The following is a 24,352-nucleotide window of genomic DNA, read 5'->3' on the forward strand; positions in this document are numbered from 1 at the left end:
TGTACATGGAAAAGGGATTTAATCCTTCCTTAAAGCAAGGATTTTGAAATGAGGAGCTTACCCTGGATTATCTGGTCAGTTCCCTGTGTACACCAGAGCCCTAGTAAGAGGGAAGCAGGGGCATCAGAGTTAGTGGGAGGCTATGTGACAACAGAAGCAAGAGGCTGGAGCTATGTGAGGAAGGGGTCATGAGGCAAGGGCACAGGCTGCTTCCAGAGGCTGAGAAAGGCAGGGACATGGAGCATCCCCTAGAGCCCCTGGTTGGATCCAGCCCTGGTGACTTGACTGCAGCCAAATGAGACTTATTTTTGACTTCTGACCTCCACAAAAGTAAGATGATAATTTGTGTTGCTTTAAGGCACTAGGTTTGTGGTAATTTGTTACAGCAGCAGTAGTAATTGACATAAACAGTATCTACTTCATAAATCTATGAAAAGATTAATGTAAAACATGCAAAGTGCCAAAAATGGTGAAAGGAGAAGAAAATATTGAGCCATAAGGAAAAAAGAGGTGATGGAGGGGAGATTACAAATTTCAGTAAGATACTTAGGTGAGATGCGTAGATAAAGTGACATTAGAACTACAAGACTGCCTGTTTGTCCACATTTTGCAAACTCTATTTTCATTGCCAATCAATACAGTTGAAAAGGTATGCAATGTAATTTATTTGCAGTTTTTATTTTTAAGTTTTTTTCATGTTAGTCATTTCTGTCTCTTCTTCTTTAATCTGTCCTTTGAATTATTTGCCTATATTTCTGTTATTATAGAGGTTTTCCTCTATGATATATTGATTACTAGAAAAACAGCAAATTGTAGAATAATATGTAAGGCATGAATGTAAATTTGTAAAGAACCATTTTAATACCATATGTCATATCACTTATGATTTCTTAGTTGTGGATACATGTGTACAGATATATATGTACACCAGTACACATATTTGTTGTCTTAAAAATGCATGCCAAAGCTTAAGTGGCTTCCCTTGGGAGATGAACTGTGAGAAGGTTAATGCATGATGCATGACTATGTGAAATGTATAAAATGTTTGGACATGTATGTTTTTGATATAACACAAAGCTAATGACTTCAGGAGCAAAGCATCAACTTGCCATCACACTTATGTTAAGTGTAAAACAATGTAGTGAAAAGTAGAAAAAGAATAAAGCCTGATGTTATTGTCAAGAGATACTGCTGTCTTCCTGGGGAGAGAAGACTAATAGACAGAAAACACGATTAGCAATATGGAGACATCCATCAATATTTGAGCCTCAGTTAGCAAACAGAAAGTATTAAAGCAGTTGAAATCTTCATTTAGTGTTGTAGGAACACCAACGTGGGGTCAAGAACTCCAGCACTTAATGTTCATTCTTGCCCATGGCTGATCCTCTCAATATTTCCCCACAATTGGAGCTGCTCCTTGATACACATTCTCTCACGTTCATACCCAAATCTCCAGTCACTGTATGCGGCACTCATCCAAATGACCTTCCGTCCAGTTCTCATCTACCACTTCTTGGTGCTCTCTTTAAGAAAACTGGCAAGTCCTCCTTGGACTCCATTTTTTTAAAATCTTTTTCATTTCTTACTTTATTATGTACAAAAGAAGGAAGGTCTCAGAACTGACCTAGCAAAAATTAACATTTCTTCTTTAGAACACATAGAACATTGTATGTTTGTGAATCAACACACACTAATCATTTTTATTGCCGTGTTTCACAGTGATAACAGTAATAATTCAATATGAGATACATTATTAAACTATGTGGTAGTCAATATAAATATCAGAGAATGGGGAGAACAACAGGTAAATCTGTGCAGTGAAATGCAGGAAAGTGTCTTTAATGGAGGTTGGATTCTCCCTGGATCTTCAGGGCATGGGGAGACGTGGAGGAGGGAGGTCAGAGGAGGCAACCCCAGTAGAGGGAGGGAGGTGAACGGTGCCCCAGGGGAGGGAAGCTGTAGACGGCACTGCACCTGGCAGACAGCTGCCCCTTCCTTAGATAGGAACGAAGCAGAGCTGGTATGAAGGCTGCACAGAGGCAAAGCCACTCTCAACTGGGGTGGTGTCGATGTCCTTTGGTTCAACCAGAGACTTCAGGGTAAAGTTCTGTAAAATGGTGGTGAGGAATAAAAACAGCTCCATGCGGGCCAGGCCCTCACCCAGGCACATTCGTTTTCCTGGAAATTGTAAACACAAGGGAAGATGCTCCTTGAATGCCATGTTTCTGAACTATCACAGAACACTCAGTAACTGTATTATGAGTGATTAAATTGATGGGTGAGTGAAGACAGTATGTCCGAAAGGACAGTTGGATAGATAGATGGTAAGTGGGACAGAGACACTTGCTGTCCACCTAGTATCATTCTACAAATATTTATTGTAGAAATATTTAAGTACTTGGCACTGTGCCAACTACTTCATTGAGTATTTCTGCATTATAGTGGCTCTTTGGACTTTTCAAGTTTCTGTTCATTTTTTTTGAGAATCACACCCACATTCCTTGTCCAGGTGGGACAAAGGGAGAATGACTGAGAAGAGGGTATCTGTTTCCCTTTCTACCTCTGGCACAAATTCAACTAATGATTTTTTTCCTCATGTACCTTCAAAGGCATATGTCTAAACTTGTCACTCCCTCACTTTTAAATTTTGAATGGCTCCTATGCCTGTCCTATGGGTTATGTCCAAATATTTTACCTGGCCGTTTACATTCTCTTCCCAGTCTGACATTCCATGATCTTTCCATCCACTCGTCACTCATACCCTCAAATCTCAGTTCTAGACAAACCCACCCCTCATCAATCTCCAACACATTAGGCAGTTTCAAGCCATGTGCCATGCTGTTTCTTTTGACTAAGGTGCCTTTCTCTTGTACTTCCTTCATAATCGAGGTCAAATGTCATTACCTCTTTATAATCTTTGTGATCCCCTCAAGAAACCTGTAGAAATTTTGCCCTCACTGGATTTCCTCAGCATTATATTCAGGCTTCCATTGAAACATGGATCAGTTTGCATCATTATTCTTTGTTTATTTACTTATCTACCCCTCTAAAATGTGCATTCCTTGAAGGGAGGGTTCAGTCCTTGCCATCTTGGCATCCACAGTGCCAGATACAAACCCAACATCAAAAGTCATAGAAAACCTAAGGCAGTTCCATGTCCAGAGACTCAGCACACACTGCAGGAGTGGAGACCCATTATCCAATAGAGTGTCTGTAGGAAGAGCAAGGTGCTCTGGAATCATTGATGGTATCCTGCAATTTTCAGGGGTTTCTTGAACCCACAGTGTCTTGGCAGGTGGTTCTGAAATTTTCCCTCTAAAGCAAACATCCTGTTCCATTCCCTGTGGTCCATGACTTTTGTAATCATGCCGTGATCTCTCTTCTTTCCTTGCTCCCTGCCCCTTGTGACATAGCTGAAATGTCATTTCTTCTATTAGAATGCTGCTTATTCCATTTTGTCCTTCACTGTTGGGCATGTGACAGCAGAAAGCAGGCAATTTCACCTCTCACCTCCCAGTGTAGCTTTTGCTTACCTCTCTTACAGCACAGGTAGTATTTGACTGTACTGATCTTTGCACTCATCTGCTTCTCTAACTGTGTTGTTCCTATTCTGAATGCCTATTCTGGTCTTCTGGGTACTTATGTCCCCAAACTCATCTAAGGGGTGAGGGGCACCACATAGAAGATACTCAGCAAAGCTGTGGTATTTGTGTGTCCTTCTCAGGGCAGGTGGGAACAGTCTGGATGAGTTTCACCTTCTAGGAGGAGTTTTTGGTAGTCCAGTGATGTATCTGGAGGCAGAATTCAATCAACTGGTTCTCTAGCTTTCTCTCTTTGGAAGAAAGAACTGGGTCAACTCCCCAAAGTCCCACTGATCTGGCCCAAGAATGCTGATGTACCCTGTGGTGGGCGCGTGCCTGGACATTGGCGGAAGTGCTCACGACTGTACACAAAGAGCAGTTCTCTGAGCCCCAGGCTATGCAGCATCCAAGTTCCAACTGATCCCGTAAGATTTCTTGTCCCCTGAAGTAGAGATGGACATGAATTTCTATTACCTGTTGAGAAAGGCATGAAGTAGTCACTCTTCCGAAAGTTGCCACTCTTATCCAGAAAGTGGCCAGGATCAAACCTCTCTGGGTTGGGAAATTCTTTGTTATTGTGCATCACAGAAGTCAGCGATGTGATTATGTTTGTGCCCTAGAATGGACAGATAGATAAATTGAATTATAAAGAATTCACGGTGCTGGAGGAAATATAGGAAATCACTTAGTCCAATCTTTTTGTTCTGTAGCTGAGGAAACCTAGGTCCAATGAAGGGCAGTGACATTTCCAGTAAGAGAGACCAAGTAATAAACAGGGATGTATTTAAGTCCAGTGGCAATGATCTTGGTAAAATAGCCTCCAATACATTTGAGATACTGAGCACTTGAGTACTTGAGTGCCAAACCTTCTGAATCCTCTCTCCATGTAACCAAGCTGGGTTAAGCAGCAGCTGCTCTGTTTCATCACTTCAGGGTTTACCCCATCTTATATGTGAATTAAGGTTTAAAATAGCAATCTCTGCTGGTTCTTGAAAAGCCAGAAATAACTGGAAGGGCAATAATGGGTGATATCGGCGATCCCTATCTGATTTCTCTGTTTCCAATTTAGTTAGTCACAGGAGAAGAAATAATTTTAATAATAATTCTCAACCAAATATCAAAAAAGGAAAAGCTTCTCCTAGTTATGACTTTGGGTGAGAAAAAAAGTGGACTCAAATTCCTGACCCTTGATTGGGGCAAGATTCTTTGCTTCTTGGTAATGGCTTCAATTTCCTCTTCCCCAGAGATGGCACAGTAATTGCACCCTTAGCAAATGCACAGCCCTTTCTTTAGTTTCAAAATAGGATTTTTAGTTATTTCCATTTTTATTATAATATTAATATATGCTGGCATTAATTGGGATAAAGTAGCTTGTAGTATATGAACCAGAAAGTCTGAATAAATCCAGAAACCACGTGTTAGAATGTAACAGAAAAGTGATCAGACAAAAATTGGTGTCAAGATTCCAGAGAGGGAAGATATTCAGAGAGGTAAGCTGACAGGTGCAGTCAATTTTAGGCTGTGTTCATTTCCAGCTTTGAAAGAGGCCAAGAGATTTAAATCATTCTGTCATCCTAGTGGAGGAGGGATGAACCCTTTTTGGAAGAAGACAAACATTATCTGAGCCTCTGCATTTTTCCTATAGAGTCTCTGGCATTTAACCCAAAATTACAGGGCATTCCAAAACAGAATTTAGTGGTCAGAAATGGTAGAGTGAATGGGGTGAGAGGCAATAAAAATAGACCCACTGTAGGGAATATTTCCCATCTACTTTGAGGCAAGCATTACCCCCATATGAGAAATCTGAAAAGAAAACTTTGAGACAGAAAAATTGCAGAAATTTTTTTTTATGAATATAAACACAAAATATAGAAAATAAAATCCAGGTATGTGTGTGTGTGCATGGGAGCATGCGTGTGCACGTGCGTCTGTGCATTTAGTGGGGAAATAAGGGCCATAATAGAGCACTGTATCTGAGAATCCTCTGTTTGATAAAATTATAAATTATAATGACAAAATACATGCAAACTGAAGAGGGGGAATCTTTCTTAATCGGATAAAGAATATGAACAAAAATATATATAAAATACCATTTTCAATGGTGATATATTAAATCCCATTCCCTCCTGGAGATCCCAAACAAACAAAACAAGAATGCCTATTACTCTCACTCCTATTCAACAGTTATCCTAGAAATCCTATTCAGTGCAATAATACAAATCGAAAGGAAATTAAGGAGAATTGGAAAACAAAAAACCAAATAAATATTTATCCAAATTGCAAGATTGTGTACATAGATACTCCAAATGAATGTACAGACAACCTATTAGCAATATTAAGTGCATTTGTCAAGGTTACTAGATATATTATTAAATTAATAAAATGAATTCTATTTTCATATACCAGAAAAAAATGGAAAGGTCTTTTACAATAATTATGTAGTTTATAATAGCATCAAAAATATTAATTACATAGGAAAAAGCCTATAAACAATGTGTAAGCCACTGTACTGAGATCAAAAATTATTGAGAAAATTGAAGAAAGCACAAACAAATTGGGAACATTTACCATATTAAATAATTGAAAGACTCAACACGTCAAGAATATTTAGATTTAATGCCATTCTAACCCGAATTCCTCACACAGTATTTTTGGAAATCAAGAACCTGATATTAAACAGCTTAGAGTGACCATAACAATATTAAAGAAGAAAGAAGAAAAACAAATTTGGAAGACTTAGGCTGCCAGATATCAGAATCTGTTGGAAAGCTTTATAATCCCTAACTGGAAACAACACAAAATCCATCGTGCTGTCATAGGTATGATTATTGCACATTTCTCATCTCCCCTGAAGGTAGAGCATTGGAATCATACTGTGAATATGAGAACTTCAAATGGATTGACGTGCAGGGTAGGGGAAACAAATCTTACCTTGGGGATGACATAGTTTCTGAATTTAATGTCACTGATCACTGCATGGGGCAGGTTGGTGGGCACGAAGTCAATGTATCTCTGGATCTCGTGAACCACGGCATCCGTGTAGGGCATGCTGTTCCTGTCCTGCATGCAGGGGCTCCGGTGTCTGCCAACCACATGGTCAATCTCTGCCTGGATTTTGGCTGATAAGACACAAGTAAGAACTGATGGCAAAGGAGAAAAATGCACATGTGCCATAGCAACTCAGGGTTACATGAAGTATTACAAAAGTGTCCCAACATTGTTATATACATAAATTATATGCCCAGAAGTATACCTAGGCATAGAGAAAATTAGTATAATATAGGTATATATAACTTTCTTACAAGATAGGCATTAAGGTAATCTGTAAATGCCTATATATTAGAACACAGGATGACCAATACATAGAAATAATGAAATGTCTCAAAATATAAATAGTACATAATTGACTCAAGAAATTACTGTCCTTGCAGACAGAAAAACGGAAGTCACATATTAATTTTATATTAAAACAATACATGGTGTTTGAAAAATTACATCCTACTCCTGGATCTATATGGACATATGTGTTTGCTTGCAGGTGTCTGTGTGTGTGCAATTTACAATAGTATCTTCTCCATTCTCCCCACCCCAAAAAGACCTCCACTTTGAACCATTCTTGTGGTTTCTTTTGAAATGTATTTTCACATTTCAAAATAATCACACTTTCTACCACTATTCCTTTTTTCTCTTTTTTTTTGCTTTCACTTATTTATTTTTTTATTTAAAATTTGTTTTTTATTTATTGAGATTGTTCACATACCATACAATTATCCAAAGATCCAAAGTATACAATCAATTGCCCCTGGTACCATTGTATAGCTGTGCATGCATACCACAATTAATTTTTTTTTCAATTTTTGGAACATTTTCATTACTCCAGAAAAGAAATACAGAAAAAAAAAAAAAAAAAAAGGAATCTCAAATCCTCCCATACCCCTAACTACTGACCCTCCATTGTTGACTCATGGTATTGGTATGGTACATTTGTTACTGTTGATGAAAGAAAGTTAAAATACTACTAACAGTAGTTACTTTGCAATAGGTATATTTTCCCTGAATGCCCCTCTATTATTTTTTTTTAAATACTACTAACTGTAGTTACTTTGCAATAGGTATATTTTCCCTAAATGCCCCTCTATTATTTTTTTTTGGAGTTTCAGAATAGTATTTAATTTTCAGATATTTATAGTCATCTTATTTGATATCACAATATAGTGCTGTGTTATAAATTTTACAGATGAGGATATTGTTGCCCTATTCTCACCATACATAGGTTGCAGAATAAATCTGAATAGAGATCAGTACTTCCCCTTCTTCCTCCCTTGTATATTTACAAACATGCCTACACATAACCCCTGATATTCAAACTATTTTTTTCTGAACCAAGGAACAAAATGCATTGAGATAATTTTCTTTTGTTTATAGGAATTCTCACTGTAAACTATAGAAGCTTAGGGATCAGAGAGTAAGCAATAAATAGCAAATCTTGGGTCCACAATTAATGTTCTTTGTTTTGGTTTATGAAATAGAAGTTAATAATTGTTACTTAAATTTAGTGGTTCAATGACTACAGTAACAGATGTCTCTCCATATTTAAATAGACATTTTCACCAACACTCCTCCCTATGTAACTTTGCTCTATGTATCCCATGCCTATCTCCAGACAATGGCATCTAATCTACACCAACAAATAAAACATAATTGAGAAGACACATTTTTCAATGCTCTCAAAAAGTATAAGAATATTCCTTTGGATTTTCAATAGAAGTCTATATTTTCAGACTTAAATTTAATAGTTTTTAATTATTCTTAGTCTCATTCCTGTTTTATCAATTAGGAAACTAAGAGTCATCTTACAAGTTGAGTGGGATGACCATATTTACAATCAGCAAGTCAGAAAAGTGAGGCAAGTATCTTCATCTTCTGACTTCTAGTGTTTCAGAAAGAATGCTATACCATAAACCTGAGTTATCCATTTGAAATAGAGTGAAAGAAATGGTAGCATGGAATAGGATGTGATACCAAGTATGTTTTCTCCTTCATAATGTCACCATTCTGCAATGTCTGTTTATTCCTCTCTGAAACACAGAATTAAAAATAATTTAATGTAGGGTTGTGTCTTATGATGACTATGATGATAATAAAGCCAAACTTATATTCAGTGGTCACTATATGGCTTACAAAATGCATCTTCATCTAATATTATGGAACCTTTCTCCATCTCTCTCTCTCCTTTCTTTGTTTCTCTGTTGGGAGGGCTCCCTTTAGTATGTGAAGTAGGGCAGGTCTTTTATTAGCAAAATCTCTCAGCATTTGTTTGTCTGTGAAAAATTTAAGCTCCCCTCAAATTTGAAGGAGAGCTTTGCTGGATAAAGAATTCTTGGTTGGCAATTTTTCTCTCTCAGAATTTTAAATATGTCATGCCACTGACTTCTCACCTCCATGGTGGCTGCTGAGTAGTCACTACTTAGTCTTATGTTTTTTCCTTTGTATGTGGTGAATTGCTTTTCTCTTGCTGCTTATAGAACTTGCTCCTTGTCTTCAGTATTTGACAGCCTGATCAGAATATGACTCAGAGTGGGTTTACTTGGATTTATTCTATTTGGAGTTCACTGGGCATTTATGCTTTGTGTATTTATGTTGTGTAGGTTTGGGAAATTTTCCCCAACAACTTCTTTGAATACTCTTTCTAGACCTTTACCCTTCTCTTCCCCTTCTGGAACACCAATGAGTCTTATATTTGGATGTTTATATATTATCTATCTTATTGCTGAGGGCCGTTTCATTTTTTTTTTTATTTTTTCCCCATTCTTTATTTTGTTCTTTCCTTTTCCATTTTGTCATACTCCCGGTCACTGATTCATTGTTAAACTCCCTCTAGTCTTGTATTATGAGTATCCAGAATCTTTTTAATTTGGTCGACAGTTTCTATTATTTCCATATCATCTATTTTTTTATTTACTCTTGCAATTTCTTCTTTATGCTCTTCTAGGTTCTTCTTCATGTCTTTTATATCCTGTGTCATGCTCTTCTTCATGTCCTTTATATCCTGTGCCATGGTCTCATTGTTTGTCTTTAGTTCTATGATTAATTGCTGCAAGCACTGCATGTCCTCTGATCTTTTGATTTGGGTGTTTGGGTTTGGGTTATCCATATCAACTGGTTTTTTCATATGCTCTAAAATGTTCTGTTGTTTTTGGCCTCTTGGCATTTGTTTAACTGCATAGGTTTCCTTTAGGATACATATCCTAATTCAAAGACTTCTCTCTAATTTGTCCAATCTATAGCTTGGTGGCATACACCTTCTCTAACTAACCAGCAGTTGGCATCTGTGAGCCACCTATTCCCCTCAAGTCAGTTCTTGCCAAGTTTGTCTTTGTGGTGTGTGGGGGTCTGATTCTTGTGGGGTCCAATTGGCACACCAGTTTTGTGTGTGTAGTTGGTGCTGTCCTCAGTGAATGTGGGGTGTGTGTCTGAGCAGTTAGGGAGTGAGGGCAGCTTTAACAATCAAACCTCCCAGGTGTTCCTGGAGATTTAAGGCTGTTCCAAGAGTCTAAACCTTCAGTTCGGTCTCACCACAGATTGTCTCTGCTGCTGACCCACAAGTCCTTTGTATTGGCGTATGGTCCCTGGGATTTCTGAGTGGGTCCCTCTTTGAAGCCATGCCCTTCTAGGGCCTCTGCTGAGGGAAGGCTGTGCTACATCACAAGTGCATACTGTCCCTCAAGGGAAGTTCTGCGCTGCTGGGCTGTGTAGGGGCGTTCCTAGCTTGCTGAAAGGATGGCTGAATGGGGTGTGTTAATTTCCCCCTTTTCATACTGCTCTGCCTTCCTCGCTCTGGGACAATTAGCTGCAGGTGCACAAAAGGCTATTGTCCACACCAGGTCTTGTGGCATATGCACGCATTGCTGGAAACACTTCCCATCACACGGGGTTTTTGGCTCAGTTCTGGGCTGTAGCACCGGTGCCAGGCAGGAGCATTCCCAGCCTGCCTGGAAGATGGGTGTAAGGGGCATGTTTTTTTCCCCTTTTGGCTAATCTCTGCCTTCCTCACTCTGAGACAATTAGCAGCGGGTGCATGAAAGCCTATTGTCCATGCGAGATATTGAGGTGTACTCACAGGTTGTGGAGACACCGTTCCTGCCACAATTCCCTGTGCGGTTCTTGCTGCCATATCCGCAGCCACTTTTGGGTTTTTAAAAAAGAACTAGTCCACCTCCAAAGGCCAACCCGCAGTTTCCCCACACTGCAGTGTGGCTGCCGGATATTCAGCAGGCTTACTCATTTGTTTCAGAATGCAGACTCCTGGTTTAACCAAGTGCACAGTCCCTGTAGATTTAACAGACCTTGTCCAGCTGGTGCATTGTCAGAACTGGTGTTCTGGGTGACTTCCTGGCATTTATCTAGTATTTTTCACGGAGATTTTTTTTGCCTTGTCTCTCCTAACTGCCATCTTCTGGAAGTCTCTACCACTTTTTCTTAATTAATCATTTTAAGATACTATCTAATGACTTTTTGTTCAAAGAGATGAGTGATTTACATCTCTACTTTTAAACCATGAAAACGCAGACACAAATCCACAAACATACACACAGATGTGCATGTGCACATGCACACACATGTGCCCCCCTTTCCCTGAAATATTTAAATCACAATTTTTGGTTATTGTAATGTTCATTATTTACATAATTAGGACTACACAAATGTTCTCTGGTAAGATAATTACAATTATGTTTCATTTTGTGTACATATGTACCCTTAAAATATATCTTTATTTTAATTCTAAGCTTTCTAGATGATGATTTAGAATGATTTCTAACTGATCCTGTAGCTGTTTCAAATTCCTGGAAATACTTTCCCAAGTGCTCAGGTCTCAGATAATCGATCACATCTCTTTTCTCATCTTCCCTCACAGCGTCTCTGTAACACAGTCCATTCTAACTAGTTCTTTCCCAGGCCTGATGCCCAGCGGCCTCCCTGAAACTTCCATTCTCCTACCCAGGTTCTCCTAACTCCTGGAGCCCATGACTTCCTCTGATTTGGTTTCAGATATTTGAATGGAGCAAATCCTCCAGTACGTTTATGAGTAAATGAAAAGAAAGGGTACAATTTTCGCAAACTTACAGGTTTGAAACTCTCCCTTTCCTATAAATGCACAAGATGACAATTGTTCATGAGAATTCTGATGCTGTTTTGATTCCTAATCCTTTATATATGATACAAATATCATATTGGGAGATTAGGAAATTAGAAAAAGGCATATGTGCCATGTGGGAAGACAGCCAACTCTTCATCTTCTATAATAGGAAACCAATAGATAAGAGCTGATTTCTCCTCTGAAAATTTTTTCCGTCTTTTTATTTAAAATTCAATTTTATTGAGATTTTTCACAGACCATACAATCATTCAAAGTGTACAATCAGTTGTTCATGGTACCATTATATAGCTGTGTGTTCATCACCACAACTAATTTTTTTCAATTTTTTTCAATTTTAGAATATTTTTATTACTCCACAAAAGAAATAGAAATAAAAAACTCAAATCCTGCCATACCCATGATCCTCCCCTGCATCTGTAATTGACTCATAGTATTGGTATAGTACATTTGTTACTGTTGATGAAGGAATGTTAAAATACTACTAATTGTAGTACATAGTTTGCAAAAGCTATATTTTTTCCATATATACCCCTTCTAGTTAAAGTGTCATATATTTGTTCTAGTTCATGAAAGAGATTTCTAATATTTGTACAGTTAATCATGGACATTGTCCACCACAAGATTCACTCTGATATACATTCTTATCTTTTAACCTCCAACTTTCCTTCTGGTGGCATATGTGACTGTAAGCTCCCCCTTTCTACCACATTCACACACCATACAGCACTGTTAGTTATTCTCACAATAACGTGCTACCATAACCTCTGTCCATTTCCAAATACTAAAGTTCAACCTAGTTAAACATTCTGCTCATAATAAGCAATAACCCCCCATTCTTTAGCCTTATTCTATATCCTGGTAACCTATATTTCATGTCTATGAGTTTATATATTATAATTAGTTCATATGTGAGACCATACAATATTTGCCCTTTTGTGTCTAACATACTTCACTCAATATAATGCCTTCAAGATTTCTTCATCAACCCGTTTTTTCTAAGATGGTTTTGTTCACATACTATACGTTCCATCATAAGTAAACAGTCAATGGTTCCCTGCATAATCATGTATTTATGCATTCACCACCATCACCACTATCTATAAAAGGACTTTTCCATTTTTTCCTCAAAGAAAGAGGAAGAGTCAAAGAAGGTGAGGAGACAAAAGAAAAGGAAGAAGTAAGAACAAAAAGATGACAGCTAAAAAAGCAACAAAAGGAAATCTAGAATTAAAGTATAATAAGAGTCAGACAACATAACCAATGCCAGGAGTCCCACACCCCTCTCTTATATCCCCCTTTAACAGGCATCCAGCTTTCATACATCGCCCCTGCCACATCAAAGAAAGCATAATACAATGTTTTCACCAACTATAGTCTCTAGTTTGCATTGATTGTTTTTTTTCCCCCAATACCACCCCATTTTTAACACCTGCAAGGTTGATATTCATTTGGTCTCCATCATGCAAAAACATATTTGTACATTTTATCACAATTGTTGAGCACCCTATGTTTCACTAAATTATGCAGTCCCAATCTTTATTTTCCCTCTTTCTTTCTGTTGTCCCACATGCCCCTAACCTTTGTCTTTCAACCATATTCACAGTCAACTTTGTTTAGTGTACTTACATTGTTGTGCTAACATCCCCCAAATTGTGCTCTAAACCTCTTACTCCTGTCTTTTCCTATTTGTCTGTAGTGTTCCCTTTAGCATTGCCTGTAGAGCAGGTATCTTGTTCACAAACTGTCTCATTGTCTATTTCTCAGAGAATATTTTAAACTCTCCCTAATATTTAAAGGACAGTTTTGCCGGATATAGGATTGTTGGTTGGCAGTTTTTCTCTTTCAGTGTCATAAATATAGTGATATATTTATGATATATTTTTGGTTTCTACTGAGAAATCCACACATAGTCTTATCAGACTTCCCTTGTATGTGACGGATTGCTTTCCTCTTGCTGCTTTAAGGATTCTCTCTTTGTCTATGATGTTTGATAATCTGATTATTAAGTGTCTTGGCATAGGCCTATTCAGATCTATTCTGTTTGGGGTACACTGTGCTTCTTGGATCCATAGTTTTATGGCTTTCATAAGAGATGGGAAATTTTCCTTCATTATTTCCTGTATTATTGCTTCTGACCCTTTGCCCTTCTCTTCTCATTCTGGGACACCATGACATGTACATTCATGCACTTCACAAAGTCATTCAATTCCTTGAGACATTGCTCATGTTTTCCCTATCTGTTCTTTTCTGTGTAGGATTTCAGGTGTCTTGTTTTCCAGTTCCTGAGTGTTTTCTTCTGTCTCTGAATTCTGCTGTTGTATGTCTCCATTCTGTTTTTCATCCCTTGTGTTGTGCCTTTCTTTTCCATAGATTCTGCCAATAGTTTTTTCAAACTTTCTAGTTCTTCCTTATAGTCACCCAGTGTTTTCTTTATATCCTTCATCTCTTTCTCCATATCACCCCTAAATTCATTGACTTAGTTTTTTAGTTGATTTAGCATATTTGTTTGAAAATCTTAAATTGATTGTTTCATTAAAGTGAAACAATATCTCATCTGTATCTCAACTGAGGTATAAGTTTGTTCCTTTGACTGGGCCATATCTTCATTTTTGCTAATGGAATTTATAGTTTTCTTTGTCTAGGCATCTGGATTCCTTGGCTAACCAGATTTTCCCAGACCAGAATGGACTCAGGTCTCAGAAGTGGGTTATATTCAGTATTGGGTTTCTCTGAGGGTGTGTCTTAGAAGATTCACAGAGTTTCCTGTGAGGCCTCTAGCGGCAGTGTTTTTCCTAACCTGCCCAGCAGGTGGTGCCTTTCAGCCTGTTGCTCCACACTGGTGTAAGACTTTAACTCACGTGGTCCCTTTAATTCTCAGCTTGACTTGTTTCTGTTTTGACTGTTTTACCCCAGGCCCTGTGGTCTGTGTTCTGAAGGGAGGGTAAGCACTAGAGCTGGGCCCCACCTCTTTCCTCTTAGGGAAGATACACCCCCTAGGGAGTTAAGTTCTGCACTTGAATTACTCCTTTGTCTTGCTGACTCTGTTAACTCCACCCTTGTGTGGGTCAGAGTGCTGGGAACTGAAAATGACTGAGGCTCTCTCCACTGAGTCACTGAGGTTGAGAGAGAGAAAAAAGGGAAAGAAACCCCCTTTTCAGAGCCAGTCCAAGTCCCTGCAGTTTCGCCTATCAGCCAGTGATAGCTCGTGGTCTTCTGGGCTCCCTTTCCTGGGACACCTGAGTTTCCTGGCTTTCTAACATCAGCTGTCTCTAAAGACTGTGTATTTTTTTTTTAATTAAATTTTTTTTTTCAGTCATCCCTACCTCCTTTCCACTGGATGTGACATCAGGTTACTTTGCTACTTATTAGGGGTTTGTTTATATTTGTAGCTTGTATTCTGCAGTCCACATCTGTTAATTACAACCCTGTTGGTGCTAGGCTGAGCTGTATTCACTTGCTCCGGGAATACTGCTTTCTCCCAGAATGAGGTCTTCAAGCTCAGCTTGCCGTGGGGGAAGTGGGCTCCAGATGCAGTTCAGCAGTTTCTACTTACAGTTTTATGCTGCCATCTCAGTCATTCCACCCGTTCCAGGCTTGTGTTCTGTGGTGGACAGTCATGATTGTATCCCAGCTGTTGTTCCAGATTATTTACTAGTTGTTCCTATTGTTTATTAGTTGCTTCATGGGAATAACTAAATTCCACACCTCTCTATGCTGCATCTTGCCCCTCCCCTCTTCTCTGAAATTTTTAATGATTTTCTCTTAAACCTGATGTTCTGAAATTCCACAACCCTGTGTCTTGGGCAGACGCTTGTATTTCATTCTCTTTCTGGACACTCAGCATAATTTTTTTTGTGGATGTCAGAGAATGGAAGTCTTTCCTCTGGAGCTGTTCATGCTCTGCAATCAATTTCTGGCTGCTGGATTCCAGAACTCAGGATGGGGAAAGCAGCTAAGGATCTCAGGATTCAAGAGGTGGACTCTTCCCTAACCCTTCTTTCTAGCCCTGCCCCTCATTCCATCACTGTCTCTGCCCATGTGCCTGAGTGCAGGGCTTCTTAGTATACTTTCTCTAGAATAAGCCTCTATCTTTATATGTGTGTGTGGGTGGCGGGGAAGGAATTACATGCTGAAAGGAGTTTTGGAGCAAACTTGGGTGGGGAGACCCTCTTATTTTTGGCCTCATTTTCTCTTGCTACATTCTTTAACATTTTGTACTTCTAAATACCAGACTGATGGGGATTGTAAGGGCAGAAATTGACTTCTCCTTATCGATAAATCTTCCTCATCTAATGTTTAGGTTACATTTCATTCTCTCTACTGAGTTAGTTATCATGTCTCCCTCTGGTCCTGTGTTACAGAAATTTATTGAAGATTTATCAGGTTTTTCCTGTTCTCCTCTTCTCCAACTTTAAAAGCATTAGTTCTCATTTATAATTAATTTATAGTTATTTCAGTAGGATCCTGATACAGAAAAAGGTACTGTTTGTTGCCTATCTGCTATGCATAATTGGAATATCTTTAAAGGTTAATTTATAATATTAAACTATTAATAAAAGATAAAAAGTATTGATAAAAGAGCTTGTTATCATTGCAAGTAGTATGCTTTTTGGACACAGACTTCTGGAATAACAAAATACCCTTAGGTACATCTTCTTCCTAAATAGCAGGACCTTCCTTATGAGCCTTATTTTTAGAGTACTTGCCAGACGGTACACATTTTTCCAGGTTGCTTCCCTAAATTTTTAGAATTTCCAGAAATCGAGACTCCAGAATTTTCAGAAATTGAAGCTTACGGCTTCAGTAAGGAAGAATTCCATTTTCCCTGACCCCGCAATAGAGCACTGTATTTTCAGAATGAGGAGAGATTTCTACAAGCACATACCTACCATTCAAGTGGCCTTTTCACTAACAACATTATGCAATCTGAGGCCAATGCAAATGTGTCTGCAGGAAATAATCTCCATTGGACCCCAGACAGTGCACAAGGGCTTCCAAGCTTCTCATCCTGCCCCCACTGTTCCTCACTCCTTTTATGAAAAGGTGTCTCATTTTTATTCTTTCATCAAATTTCAACAAATTACAGCTGGTGGCTGTGCTAACTGATATTCTCTAACAGAGTCAACATTGAGTACACTACAGTGCTTTGCCAATTTCTATGCCAAAAATCACCCTGTCCACCATCTGTGGTCCTACCTGCAACCTCTGGGTACTTCAGCAGGAGCAGGAGTCCATATCTCAGGGTGGTGCTCGTTGTCTCTGTCCCAGCACCAAATAGATCAATTACAGTGACAGTCAAGTTTTCCAAGGTAAATTCAGACAGTGGATTGTGTTTTTCCTAGGGATGATTTGATGGACTCATTAGATGAATTTGTTTGCCTGCATATTTAATTACAATGAATCCAAAATCACAGAGATTATTTTAAAGTTAAGGAAACAGAAAAACGGAGACTGCAGTATTTGAGGTGTATTGGAGACTGTATGTTAGTTGCTCCAATCTTTATCTCCTACTCCTTTCAACCTATCTTCCCTAAAAATTCCATTTCCCAGCCTGATTTAGAGTTGTGTTGGCCATACAATGTAGTTCATGCCAATGAGACATAAGCAGAACCCTGCTGGTGTCACTTTTCTCTTTACTTCTTAGTCCAAAGACAGATGGGAACATGGAGGAGGGGCAGATACAATCTTGGCATGTGAAGATATGAGCATAAGATGAAGGCCTAAATAGGAAATGCGGTAAAGAAAAATGGAAGGTACTTGATTTCACGATCCTTCAAGGCTTCTGTGTTGGCCTTGGATGGACCCAAGTGACTCTTGGTAGGGGATAAATATAAACCCACTATTTCTTAAGCTATTATTAATTGGGTTTTCTCTTATTTGTAGACTAACAATTCATAGAAAAGGGTAAATTAGGGCCATAACATGTAAGATATTTTTAAGCCTGAATCAATGTTTGGCAGTTTTCATCAGCTAAAGAATTTATGGGGACTCAGTATTGACTGTAGACTCATTATGAAACTAAAGTTGTGCAAAAGGTATTATGGTGGTGCAACCTAGAATGGACTATAGGCAGTGACTGAATTCACAAATCCAAGGGGGAGCCAGTGCCTTTGCATTCCACATGTGAGGCACTAGGCAACTTGTTCTAGGAAACATGCATGAATGGGTAGGAATAACCAAATGGAAGAGACACAACAAATATGAATACAGAGAGTTTAGGCATTAACTGCCCATGTAAATGAAGGAGAGAATGGGGTTAATGCAGATGCTAAGTCCAAGGGACTCACTGACTAGAGTTCCCATAAATTGAAGTCGGGAGAGTGAAACACACTTGACAAAGACAACTCTGGTTAAGCCTTTCCTTCTCACTTTCTCAGACGCTGTGTGCCATGATCTTTTCCATCTTCATTTTAATGCTTGCTATTTTGAATTTTCTAACCTTGTAATTGTTATGTTTCATCTGAAGTGAGCATTCTGCTTCTCTTCAGGTAGCTTATTAGTGCCTGGAGAACAGGATCCATGTATTCTACTCATTTAACAATTCAATTGCAAAATCTTCCATGTACACAATAGGGACATAAGCATTATTTGTCTGTTCTTTTAAACATCCCTGGTATGTACAGAATCAATCAAGGGACCACAAAATACACAAGCAAAGAACTGAATTTTCTTTGACACTTTACCTGTTCCATTTTGATCAGGAAACAATCAATATAGTCCCGAGGATTGCTAATGTCCAGGGATTCTTGGTGTTCTTTAATTTTTTTCAAAGTAAAATTTTAAAAAAATTCTACGTTGTTAAGTACTTTGTTGTGACTCCCAGGGAGATAATCTATGAGAACAGGGAAAGCATGGCAGAACTACAAGGGAAAAAAAATCAGTTATTAAAAAAAAATTTAATGAAGACACATCATAATGCCCAACTCTTGTTAGAAACTGGAGCTATAATGATGAATAAAAAAGCATCTACATCTTGAAGTCTGTGTGCTGATAGATTTGAGGGAGAACATTCTAACCAGAGGATCAAAGATGATAATCATTTCCTATACACATACATTACTTTTATAAAATAAAATCTTCTTTATAGCAATTTTCTCATTTTTACAACAATTCTTTCCTACAAGTTTGGAGTGAAGGATGGCATGGATTGCTATGATACACATTTTGTAGATGAGGACAGAGGGTAAGTGAATTTGGATGGCCTGATGTAGAGCACAAAGCTAGTACCTGCTGTTTCTTTTATTGAGAAGCCGCATAAATAGAAATGGTATTGTAAAACATGGAGGGACTCGAAGGTACCATAAAACCCAGCTTTGCATTTTATAGATTTGGTGGCTGTGCACCAGAGCAGGTAAGTGAGTACTCTAAGATCACACAACTATCATTTAGGCAGAGTCCAGGATAGACCAGCTCAGCCCAGCTCAGACACCATAAAACCCAATCATATTGTCATCTAACCCAGTGACCTTTTCTGCTAGGGTCCCAGCTGACCAGCAAACACCCCTACACCTTAGTCAGTGTTTCCTGGCAGCACCGTGATCCCAAACATTCTCCCTCCTTGATATCCTAAATTAAGCTATTTCTGCCAAGTAATGTGATGAAGACGTCTCCAAGTGTTGTGGAGAGGACAAGCTTTGTGGGCGATAGAAGCCTGTCAGCAAAGGTCTCGGGTATCCAATGAGCACTATGGGCATGCTTTTGGGAAGTCACCAAGTACTTTATGGAAACTGGACTTCGGAAAAACCACTGAACAGGGAGCCGATGGTCTTGAATTTCAGCTCAATATTCTGGGCATGCAGTTTCTTGCCTATCTTTCCCCAATGTTTACTCTATGATGCCAAGCTTTGGCCAGGAGTGTGGTGTTCAAACACACATTTCACAGTTTGCTCCATATAGAATTTAGAACTTGTCAGTGAAAAGAGAATAAATGGCTTCTCAGGAAAAGGGATCTTGGTCTCACCTGGACCCATGGGGAGCTCATAATCCTGATGTTTTCACTGAGTTTTTCCATCAAGGTAAGTAAATCCTCATCTGTGTAATGAAAACATGTGTGGAAAACAACAGAGCAGATCACATTGAAGGGAGCACAGCCCAGGATAAAAGTAGGATCACAGGGAGACCCTAAAGAATTGAAAACTTTTTTAAAACACCATTAATATGTACATATAAAACTCTTTCTCTTTGAGATACAGGAAATGATAATTTTAGAATCACTAAAATTAAAAGGTAGTTTCAGAAGCAATAAAACCATATGTATCTAGAAATTCTCTTATCAGTCAAAAATTCAGCATGCATAGAATCAATGCCTCACTTTACCCCTCAACCTGAGTTGACCATTCCCTTTTAATTTTGACATGGTTTTCCAAATATCCCATTACCTCCACTGCATTTATTTATAATTTTCTAACCCAACAAGCCTAATATTTTGAGGAAAGAAAGAAAAAAATGTAAAGAGGCCACTTTTCAAGACATCTAATAATTCAAATTATCAATGCAGAATTAACTCTGTCTACAAAGCCTGTTGAGAAGCATTGATATAGGAAGGATGAGAATAGTTAGGAACCTCACATTTTGAAAACATAATAAGTAGTTGATGGAACCATATGTCAAACCACTGAGTGGAGATCTAAAGAGAGAGATTATGTGTAAATTCACTATTTATGTGAAAAAGTAAAAGAAATCCTTATGTATAAGAAGAAAAATTACAAAAATGAATAAAACTTATGAGAAAACATGTAGCTTGCCTAAAATAAAAGCAAATCAAGTTTTTTTTCTTTCAAACTTGAGGAGTAATATAGAAAAAAAGATAATCCTGAACTAGTTGTATCCATTATCACCTATCAAAACCTCAAATTTAACTTATTGGGGCAAAGCTTTCCTCTCTGTTGATTTCTGGGATTTTGCTCTGTATTAGCCATCAACAGAACACAGTATGCCAGAATAAATTTTAAAACTTGGCCAGCATTTAGGTCAATTCTATCATTTTAGAAATGGAAAAATTAAAGCAGAGGAAAATTTTCTCTTTTTGATGACAACTTGTCTATGAAACAATTGTTATCAGTGATCAATAAGCTTTAGGTGCAAAAAGCACACAAATTCACATCTATAAAAGTAACTAACGTCCACCTGAATCAAGTGTTGTGAAGAAATGACAAGAGACTGAATAGTAGGAACCCTTTTGTGATTTGCTGCTTCGATGCCAGGACCCTTTGCAAGTGTAACTGGAAACACTCCAGGGCAATAAGTTTTCTGAAAAGGTTTCTTCTAGCAAGGGAGGTGAAAGGTAATTTGGGAAACCTCTGGGATTTCTTTGTGTGTGTGTGTGTGTGTGTGTGTGTGTGTGTGATTCATGACTAAAATCTGATTATCTGTCTTTCACTTCCTTTTGAAGGGGGTGATTTAGAACCCAAGGAAAAAGTGGGAGTATTGAGGCAAGGACTTCCTAAGTCAGAAGAGCTGGCAGTGTGGGGAACATAATTACCATGAAGGTTCTAACACAAAATCCAATAAAGAGGAGGGAAAACATAGGCAGAGGAGAAAACAGAGGCAACTTATAGTTAGGCAAGACAGGGCAAGTGTTATTAATAATAGTCCAAATCTAGTTAAGCAAATCCTTTTCAAGTCTGGTATTTATAGCCTGGTTTTTGTGTATTTTATAGAATTATGGTTTAGCATATATTTCTTAAAATATATAAATCAGTTGTGTGGGTAATGAGTCATGTTAAATAATTCATGTTGATATTTTAAAAATCATCCTGAGTTAGAGGGAATTCACGATGTGAGAGGTCCACTAGGAACTCCACAGACAAGCATCGTGACAGGGCAGAGCTTCAGGCTCGGGCCTTGAAGAAACCCTTGGACATGCCAGTGAGGCTGCCCATATACCTGTTGTCCAACTAAGGAAAAGCACAAGTCACTTGTTTCATGCTCTGCTGGGAAATGATAAGGTCATTCCCATGGTGACCCGGAAAAGTGTTCCCTGGTGAAATGTTCTGGAACAGGAAATCCATAATGAAGTTATGGGGGAAACACTGCTCTTTAACTGTTGGAGAAAATGAGACTCAAAGCCCTCTATCTTCATGTTGTTCTGATTTGCAAGTAAACAAACAGAGCTCAGGACAGAAAAGGGTTAAATGAGCTTTGTATACCCACGCTGTGTGCTCAATGATGCGTATACACAAACACACCCCTGTACACACATACAAACAAGCATAGAGTCATAGAAACTTCTTTGGGGCTCTGCTTCAAATCCAGCCTCCTCCACCTGACGGCTGATGCTGCTACTCTCAGGAAAGACCCTGCTGCTCCTGAAATGTCTCCAAGAATGTCACTCAAGGATTCCTAAGAGACTGGTCTATGACAGTTGGTAATAAGAGTAAAGAATCACCCACCGTTGGTTTTCCTCAGCTCCTCCACAAGGCAGCGGGCTTCTTCCTGGACACGGTCCTCGATGCTCCTCTTCCCCATCCCAAAGTTCCTCAGGGTCATGAGGGAGAAGCGTCGGGTCTCCCTCCATGTCATTCCGTTGCTGAACACGACTCCTACAAAGAGGGGACACAGGCACTAGGAAGGAGATGCTGGCCAAGGAAGGGGTTCTGGGCAGCCCTGCTATGGACCAGGCTGTCCTGAGGAGCAATTCAGGTCTCTGTTTTCAATCCCCTATTCCCCATCCCCACCACCTCTGCCCAACACAGGCACACATCCACCTACCTAGTCCTTTAAAAGCTCTTTCAGCCAGCGGGAAACTGCCCCTTCCAGAAAACTCCTCTCCATGGTCACCCAGAGCTTCCTTCACTGCTTCACACCCATGCAGCACCACAGTGGGCTTCCAGCCCAAATAGAGAGTGAACACAGGGCCATAGGTTTCAGAGAGCTGGGAAATGGGAAGGAGATGCAGATATAAGCAAAGAAGTGGCTGTTTGGTCTCTAACTTGTGCATATATTGTGCAGACTGATGTTATGAGAATATTGTTGATGTTTTTATTCTGCCACACAGTATTAAATATTCTAAATGTTGAATACAAGCATTTTGGTTATTTCTGGAGGGTATCCATGTGCCAGGCAAAGGTATCATCAATTATTGCGAGCGAGGTTTATTTAGCTCCATTTTACAGATAAACAAACTGAGGTTTAGAGAATTTAAATTTTGTATCCATGATCCCCCATATAATAAATAAAAGACTCATTTTGGTCCTGCTTGATTGACCTCTGATGCCTGATGAGTGTCTCTCTTCACAATTGCCCATTTTGGATCATTACTCATGTGACAGTGTTAGGATCACCTGGAACCTCTTCCCGTGGGGATTCTGTTCAGTATCTGTGTGATGAGGCCTAGAAATCTGTATTTTTATAAACCACCCGAGATGACTCCAAGCCCAGCCCATTTGAGTTCTGCTGGTGTTGCTAACACAGAAAGAGAGCGGGCACCACAGAGGCTGTGCCGGGACAGGCAGCATCTCCTTCCACCCTGCAGGCTCCAGAGGCCACAGGCAGCAGCTTCTGCAGAGCCCAAAAGATTTCTGTCCCCACCCAGTGGGCCCTGACCGAGAACTTTCTTTCATTCACTGATGGTGGTCCTGAGCCCACATAGCTATTTCCTTAACATCAAGCCCAGTTTGCTCCTTCAGAGGTTAGTTTTTATGGCTCAAATGAACAAAACACATGATTTATACAGTAGATGTCCTCTTGAATGAAATCTGCAACCACAAAAACACTTCTATTAACCTTGACCTTCAGCCTGGAAATTATAGCCAAGAACTGAAACAGTGAAGGGCAGCCGCACGCCCTACTTTTGCTGCTTGGCCACTTTGTTCCTTTGACTCTACCCTACGATGGCCTTAATGTTTCTTTTCTTGCAAAATGCTTTACTTCATTCCATTATTTCTGACAATGACAGAAAAACAAAAACAAAAAAGCAAGAAAAACAATAAAATCTACAGGGGAACTTTCACCTTACAATGGTCTATTTTAATACATTGACTCCAAAGATGTATTTTATTTACTCTCAGGAGTTGACTTACCATTTGCAAGGCACTGGAGGAGCCTAAAGCTTACTTACCTTGCTCAAAGATTTGCTGATGTCCTTAACATTTAACTGTAAGATATTTCCAACAATTGGGAGAGGAGTGGGGCCAGGCGGGAGATTCCCGTTCCCATGGGTCTGTTTCCAGAGGGAAAGGAGAAGCAAACAGGAGAGACAGAGAACCAGAGCCACGACTGGATCCATCGGAACCTTTTCTTCTTACTAAGGCTACTATGAATGTGCCGTCCAAAGCCTTTATATCACTCTGCACTGTTTGACCTTATAAAGTGACCGGTCAATTAGATCCACTTGGATCCTTTCTGATTGGACTTTGGCTCACTGATAAAGATTGAAAAACAGTGTTCTTTAGTCTTGTTTTCCTTTTTTTCCAAGGCTGCAACGTGGAGATTATTATTTAATTGGTCTTGAGTGGAACCAATTTAAATTTAAAGTAAAAAACAATAACACCTCTGGCAGTTCCTGAAATAAATGATTTGATTAAAAAAATTGCCAAACATTCTCAATTCTTAGACTAATAATCAATTGGGAGCTTAAGATTGAGGGTAATCTTTGTAATTTAGGCCTTGCGTT

The 24,352-nt window shown here is 39.0% G+C and overlaps 1 pseudogene; it reads right to left on the reverse strand.

Annotated features, from left to right (window-relative positions):
• Nucleotides 1-1,535: 1,535 nt before the first annotated feature.
• On the reverse strand, nucleotides 1,536-24,000 carry LOC119509786 (annotated as a pseudogene).
• Nucleotides 24,001-24,352: the final 352 nt, after the last annotated feature.

This window comes from Choloepus didactylus, chromosome 15 (genome assembly GCF_015220235.1).
Source record: "Choloepus didactylus isolate mChoDid1 chromosome 15, mChoDid1.pri, whole genome shotgun sequence".
In the NCBI taxonomy this organism is placed as follows: Eukaryota; Metazoa; Chordata; class Mammalia; order Pilosa; family Megalonychidae; genus Choloepus; species Choloepus didactylus.